This window comes from Meleagris gallopavo, chromosome 15 (assembly GCF_000146605.3).
Source record: "Meleagris gallopavo isolate NT-WF06-2002-E0010 breed Aviagen turkey brand Nicholas breeding stock chromosome 15, Turkey_5.1, whole genome shotgun sequence".
Lineage (NCBI taxonomy): Eukaryota > Metazoa > Chordata > Aves > Galliformes > Phasianidae > Meleagris > Meleagris gallopavo.
The window spans coordinates 14,875,323-14,882,287 of record NC_015025.2 but is presented as its reverse complement, the minus strand read 5'-3'; the positions used below and the strand labels follow the sequence as shown (position 1 = coordinate 14,882,287).

Here is a 6,965-nt window from a genome sequence, read left to right as displayed (position 1 = left end):
TCACTGCATCAACAGACGAGGGAAGAGCCACTGATGATTCTATGATTCCTGGCAAAAATAATTTTCACAGTATTCAGTCTGAATCACCCACATTACCAACTGAGGCCACGATCACTTCTTAAGTCATCTGCCCATTATCAGCATGGGTTTGGCTTTGTCAGTGTAGCAGGAATGCTGAGTCATGGTCTGAAACAGTGATTGGGCACCTGGTGGGAATTCAGGGTCAACCCAGGGGAGCTCAGGTGCCTGCAATGTACCTGAGTGTCCAAAAGGGGTGGATCCTGGCTCCACCCCTTTCCAGACCTCATTTAAGGGTTGGCTCTGGAAGTGAGGGAATCTTTTTCTGGAGTTCTTTGTCTATCTGAGAATTTCTGAAGGTAAGTATTTTTTATTTATTATTATTATTATTTATTTTTTTAATAATTATATTTGAGTTTGTTACAGGGAAGGCTTTGTTACTCTGTTATTCTTGCTGTACTTTTCAATTATGTCATAGCTTTATAGCTATTCCTGTAACTCACCTTCCTGTGGTTATAGGTTGGTAGTAAGCTCTCCTTTGCTAAGCAAACAACCCAGTTTGGTTAACTTCTTTTTGGTATTTTATTGGTAGCCCCCTGCTGGATTCCTGCAAGTTCCTTCAGATTTCACTTGAACTCTGGGGTTAGGGAATTTCATACAACATCCCAGCTGTGGTTACCTGAATGCTAAGCAAATAGAAATAATTGTTTTTAGTTCTCTGTCTGTGTTTTTGAAGTGTAGTACAGAATAGGTTGTCTTATTCAGGATCAGAGCATGCTTGTGCTTGTAGTGATCTCTAGGTCCTTTCTCAAGGCTGCTTCTCAGCCAGTTGTTTCCTAGCTAGAAGAGATTCATGGGGGATAGCTCTGCCCTATTATAGTGTTCAGTCTCTCATTTTTCAACTTCACAGGATCCCCGTTAATTCAGTTCTCATGTTTTTCAAGGTCTCTCTGGATTGAAGCTCTATTGTTCAGCTCACTAATCACTTCCTTTAAATGACTGTTATTGTAGATTGCTTTTTCTGTTTTGTTTTTTTTTGTTTTGGTAGGATGGCTCTTCTTAAGGGGAATTATTTTAACCAAAGATGCAGTCTATGTGTTGGGTTATATGACTCTATCAATCTGCACCTAAATGTTTCTGATATTCCCAGTGGGAATGATACTGAGGCTAAAATACAAGAGTAGATTTGAATATTTTCTTTATAGGAACATAAGAGTAAAACAACATGAGCCATAAGTGGCCAAATACTACAAATACTACAGGTACATAGGCAGGAGACTATAGGTAACTACTTTGGCTGTCAAGACTCTGAACCATCACCAACCATGAGCAGCCAGAGCTGTTTAGGGAACTGACACTTATGCTAGGAAGTCAAAGAGGTTTTTTGTTTGGTTTTCTATGAATACAGACATTAACTTCTGCAGGGCTATTTGCTTTGGGTTAATATTTCTGTAGTGTACAGGTGTTAATATGAGCTGTGAGTGTCTGCTGTCTGTTACTAGTCTGGTAAAGAGCAGAGTGTGGTGCTGTAAATATTAGGCCAGGCAGAGAAGTGTTTGCACAGCCTTTCTCTGTGCCGCTTCTTGTGGCAGTACTCCGATACGATAGCACTCCTCACCATCAACCTGGCGTTCAGCTGTTGGAATCTCAGCATCTTCTGTATTGTGAAGTTCTGACTCAAAAGGCACTGCAGTGATCAAATCTTGCAAAATGCAGTGGAATCACCAATGTGCATCTTCAGAAGATTAATACTACACAAAGTAAGATACACTAAGCACTTCAGTGTGGGAATACAAGAAAAACTATTCAGAGCAGTAGCTGTAGAGCAAAATAAACAGCGTGAGATCCAAGGATACCTCTAGAAGAAGAGAAAAAGCAAAAGGAATGACTCATGGCTCTGATTGGATAAGTGCCCACATCCATGGTTAAGGAGTGTACTCTGTTGATATGTAAAGGTGGATGGAAAAGTTGTAAGGGCAGATGGGAAAGCTAAAAAGAAAACTTGTGATTGTATATAAGTCACGTGAGAACTTAGAATAAAAGACTTGGGTTATTCACATCTGAGTCCATGCGTCAGACACTGCACTTCAGCACACAGAACAAACAAAATACTTCAGTCAGTCTCACTGTTCATTGGTAGTGGCAGTTACAGATGCAGAGAAGAAATGGCTAGCACATCACTGAAACACTGCTGCATGTTCTAGTACAGTGCTAGACAGTCATTTCAGAAGGAAACTAAGAATTTGTGCTCTTAGTTTATTCAAAGAGCTCCCCAGTAAAGAAAAGACAGGTCAATTGCTGTTGATTTGAACAGATGAGGAATGTGAAACAGTACCCTCTTGCAGATACCACAAGGATCTTCCAGCCACCAAAAAGAGGAACAATCAGTAAGAAAATGGCACCAGCATGATAATGGATTCTATACTCTACACTTAATCTATGATTAGAATTAGCACAGATGTATCCAAACCTGCAAGATGAGCTCTTGTACTGTGCCTAGTTCTTCATAAGCTGAAAGCAAAATGAGTAAGATGAACTGAGATCTTTTCAAGGAATTTCAAGGAACATCACAAAGGTCTGGCTGGATTTTTCTCAGATAAAATGTGGAGAAGCATGTAAACTGAACTGTACAGCTATTGCAATGACCAGACATTCATCAGGGCTACCCTGCTCAACTTAAGTTATGCAATCATTGCCATTAGGACCCTCATCAAAGTTATTGTTACCACAGGAAGTGCAACAAAAGGCCTTTGTACGTGCTCTGGTTTTTCTGTAGTTTTTTTATGAACTGTTCAACACAAAAGCAACAGGCAGGCAAGCTGTATGTCAGAGTTGCAGATTAATAGTTATAGAGTTCATCAACGTTGTCATTATCAGCTACCCTCACAACTACGTACACAAAGGCATAGCACACCAGGCTTTTTTAATTCTCCTCTTCCAATCCAATACTGAGCCAGGTGGATTGGAAAAGCTGAAACATTCCAGTTTTCAGAGTTGCTATTTGTAGAAAGAAGAAAGCATATGCAGTATTAGACAAAGACAATAGAGAATGCACTATAAAAAGTCTTTGGGTTAATCACATGTGGTACACACAGCCTTCAGGTAGCATGTAGACAAGCACTCAGATTAGACACTCAGAACTCTAAGATCAACAGCTAGTCAAATATCCCCCTTTACTCCAAAGTGTGTTGGAGCTTTGAAGATGTAACAAGATGATGTGTATGCCAGTAAGCATCTATTATATTGAAGTGAAAAACAAATAGACGCTTCAGAGAAAAGGAGTTGTGTCCAAAATTCCTAGCTTTTATGGTGAACTCTTATCAGGGATTCATGGAATGACCTTGGAGTAGACATTCCTCTATGTCCCAGTTTAGCAATCTGTTAACAGCATATTGATTTCTCAGTTGTAATGTAACAGTAAACTAACTTCAATAACGTCTTTTTTTCTATGAAGTTGTAGGTACTAGAATTTATTTTTATAGAGTTTATTTATGCTAATCTGTTTATTCTAATAGCTGCCACCAAAATATTAGGAAGTCATCACTACTTATCAATAAGTCAGTTGGGTCATAGAAAATGCAGCTGAGATACTGTGTTCACGTGCATATAGGAAGTAAAGTTATTTCTATTGGGGTGGTTTGAGATGTCCTCTGCGTAAGGTTAGGTGCTAATATTTTCCATTAGAGGCTGTTGGATTGTAATCTATGTTGCAAAGACCAGAGGATCCTCCATACTCATGAATGATGAAACAAAAATGAGAAGCAAAGTAAGGCTGTATTCCAGAGGGAAGGTGAGGTGGTGAGGAGAGGAAATACAGCGCGTATTAGTTTTGCTGCCTGTAGTGTACCAGGGTAGTGAGAGAGTTCCTGACTGCTGTAAAAGCAGTTGCTCTCTTTGGCTGACGATTTTCAGTGTAACAATCAAAACCACACAACATCCCTGAGGATGAAATAATGATGAAATGGGCAATGCAAATCTGATGCCTGATCAGCTTGTATATAGCTGTCCTCTTTAGTCTCAATGCACATCAGGAAGGGCATAATTTACATCTGAGAATAAAAGCTGAGGAGATGGTTTTCTTCTGGAGTCAGAAGTCTATCTTCATGGGACTGGGGCTCAGAAGAAGGGGAATGCAGCTTTTATTGCAACACTGGCTCCTGTTGAAAAGTAACTGAGTGCCTACTTGACCATGACATTACTGAATGTTTCCTTCAGCCCTTTTGTCATAACATCCCATCACAAATATACATGCAGAGATTACACCCTCCAACTAGTTGCTGGGGTGCAAATGTTCTCTAGGCTATGTAAAGTGTGACTGCACAGCTCTGAACTCAAAGAATTCACAAGCAAGTTGACTTCCTTGATGAATTTGAGCAGATTTGTTCCTTAAGATCCCATATATAAATAGATCCCATATGTAAATAGTAGCAGTTATCTAGAGCTTGTGTTTGAGAGTAAGTACCTGAGAGTAAGTTCATGGTAAAGCCCTATGAATAGAACAGTGCTTACTGCAGGAGGCACTGACTAGATGTTAAGAACAAATCCATGAGGCCAAGACGGAAAGGTACAAGGTGACCAATTTCTGTATGTTTAACTCCCATATGACCCTAAAACTAAGCACAGGATTAATGCTTTCATTTTGGGCAAGATAAGATACTGACAAAGATCTGAGAAGAATTTACTTCCTATATTCCTCAGCCATGTTTGTTTCATTACAGGACTTGATGACCTCACTTACCCCAGTCCAGCCAAGACCTATGTGAAACCACAAAGAGTAAAATAGATAACAAAACATGGAACTGAGGCTAAATGCTGAGGAAATCAGATCAGTGTTAATCACAGTTTCTACAGCTGCTTAAGAAGGTCAGTGGTCTGGACCTGGCAGGGAATTAGAGACTGATTCGTGAGGTATTAAACATTACACTAGTAGATGGTTCCCATTGGTCAGAGTTAACCTATAAAACTACAAACGGGAAGAGTGATGAAAGCGCTAGTCATGAGAGGCTGGTAATTATCCAACTCTCTGAGATGTGTAATGAGGTTAAAGTGCTGCTCTGTATGTGTGCATGGGGAAGAATAAACAAATATCCTTCTATGTCACAGGTCCCAGGTGAAAATACATGTGAGCAATCAGAAGTCAAGAAAGGGATGTTTGCATCACAGTAGGTTGGTGTGCTGGCTGGTGAAGTGGCCAGCGCTTCATCAGATGTGAAGCAAGAGTTCCTCTGCTTGGCTACTCATCAAGGCAGCCTGAAAGCACTGCTGCAGCAAATGCATTTAATATGGAGGGAAAATATTTCCTTTTCCATTTTTATCCACTATAAAGAATAACTCAAAACTGAGTTAATTAAATTACTTCTGTGGGATTTAGGTGAAGATCTATAATCGGAAGATCAGAAAAGTGGCCTGGAAAGGACTGTTAAAGATTCTCTCATTTATCCTCTGGTACTCAGTTAGACTGACCTGCTGAAAGCCATTTTCAAAGATCCTCAGTACTGATGAGCTGCTCTTTTCTCTCTTCCCTACAAAACTTGTTACTCTGTTACAGAAGAAATCACATTGGTTCTTGACGAATCCACTTTGGAGACTAATAGGAAGCCTGTTGTGTTTTTTTTTCCCACATGCTAGCAGAATGTTTATATGTGCCAGAATTTTCCCTTATGTTAAGATTAATGGTTTATATTAATTCATTTTTCAAGGTACAAAGACGTTTCTCTTCTCCTGTGAGCTGCTTTACATCAGTTCCCTGAATTTACTGGAATCTGTCTTTGTTTAGAAGACGCAAAAAACAGTGTAAATGAAACAACAGACTAAAATCACAGGCTGGTAATCACTATCATCCTGATTACCCTTTACATTCATATCTTCACACAGTTATACCCGCTGCTACAATTCGGTCTAGCAGAGCTTCCCCTCTCAACTGGACTGAGAGAGGCAGTAACATTGGCCACAAACCTCCTGAAGCATTTGTACTCCTGCACTGAGGGCTATCTGGGCTGCTGAACCTCCCACCTTTTTATAATAAGTCTCCTCCAAGTTTCTCTTCAATCCTCCCTGAACGACGACTGAAACAATTCTCCTCAAAGTTAAAAAGGCTGCATTCTCTCCACCGTTTGCCTTAAGTTCCCCCAACCATTAGACTTCAGTAAGGGCTTTAAGAGTGGTGAGAACACTTTCTCTCCTTGAACAGGAAGTGAGAGCCTCCAGTGTTTGTGGACAACTGCTTCACAACCCTAAGAATTCTCTCACAGCAGTAAGCAGAAGGACAAATCTTTTCCAAACCCAGGAACAGGAGAGCAGCATTGAACTGGACTGTAAATGCTTAATGTTTGCACAGTTATTACCCTTTCTGTTGGGCTTTTTGGACAGATGGAGTTGGTTTCTCTTCTTGTGCAAACAACTGTTCTGCCAGAAGTTCACCTTATTTTCATATGTTAATATGTGTTAGACTGCTACTTTTTTTACGTTGGTTAATTTCATCTTGGTATGGAAACTAAAAAGAAGGATTTGTTCAAAAAGAAACATGGCTGCCTAAATGTTGAGCAGGCTCCCAGAGGTGTCTGCTCGACAGGGCACAACGAAACAGCTCAACAGAAGCCAAGCCCACAACTGTAAGATTCCGAAAAAAGACCCTTCACAACAAAGCCCACGGGAAGGAGCCAAAAGCTCACACCATCTCTTCGGCAGACCAAAGAAGCAGAGGGGGAACCAAGAGCTAGCCGGCACCTGTCCCCTCCGAGGCCGTTTCCTCCGATTAACGTTCACTTTCTTTTAACAAAGCAGACTCCTGTGATCGCTCCTCGCACAGGGAAGGAGCATCCACAGCCTCACCCCCAGCAGTAGGACGTGTCGCGAGTCAATAACCGGACCAACGAACGGAATTTTTACGCACTGCCTTTCCAAAGCGCCCCCTCTGAACCGCTCTCTCGCCGGGGCGCGCGCTCCCT

The 6,965-nt window shown here is 40.9% G+C and overlaps 1 long non-coding RNA gene across 1 annotated transcript; it reads left to right on the top strand.

Annotated features, from left to right (window-relative positions):
• Nucleotides 1–303: 303 nt before the first annotated feature.
• Nucleotides 304–6,863, top strand: LOC109370129. Its single transcript, XR_002119975.1, has 3 exons — nucleotides 304–377; nucleotides 4,737–4,881; nucleotides 5,122–6,863. It is a non-coding gene; the product is annotated as an uncharacterized LOC109370129 (long non-coding RNA).
• The last annotated feature ends 102 nt before the right edge of the window (nucleotides 6,864–6,965 follow it).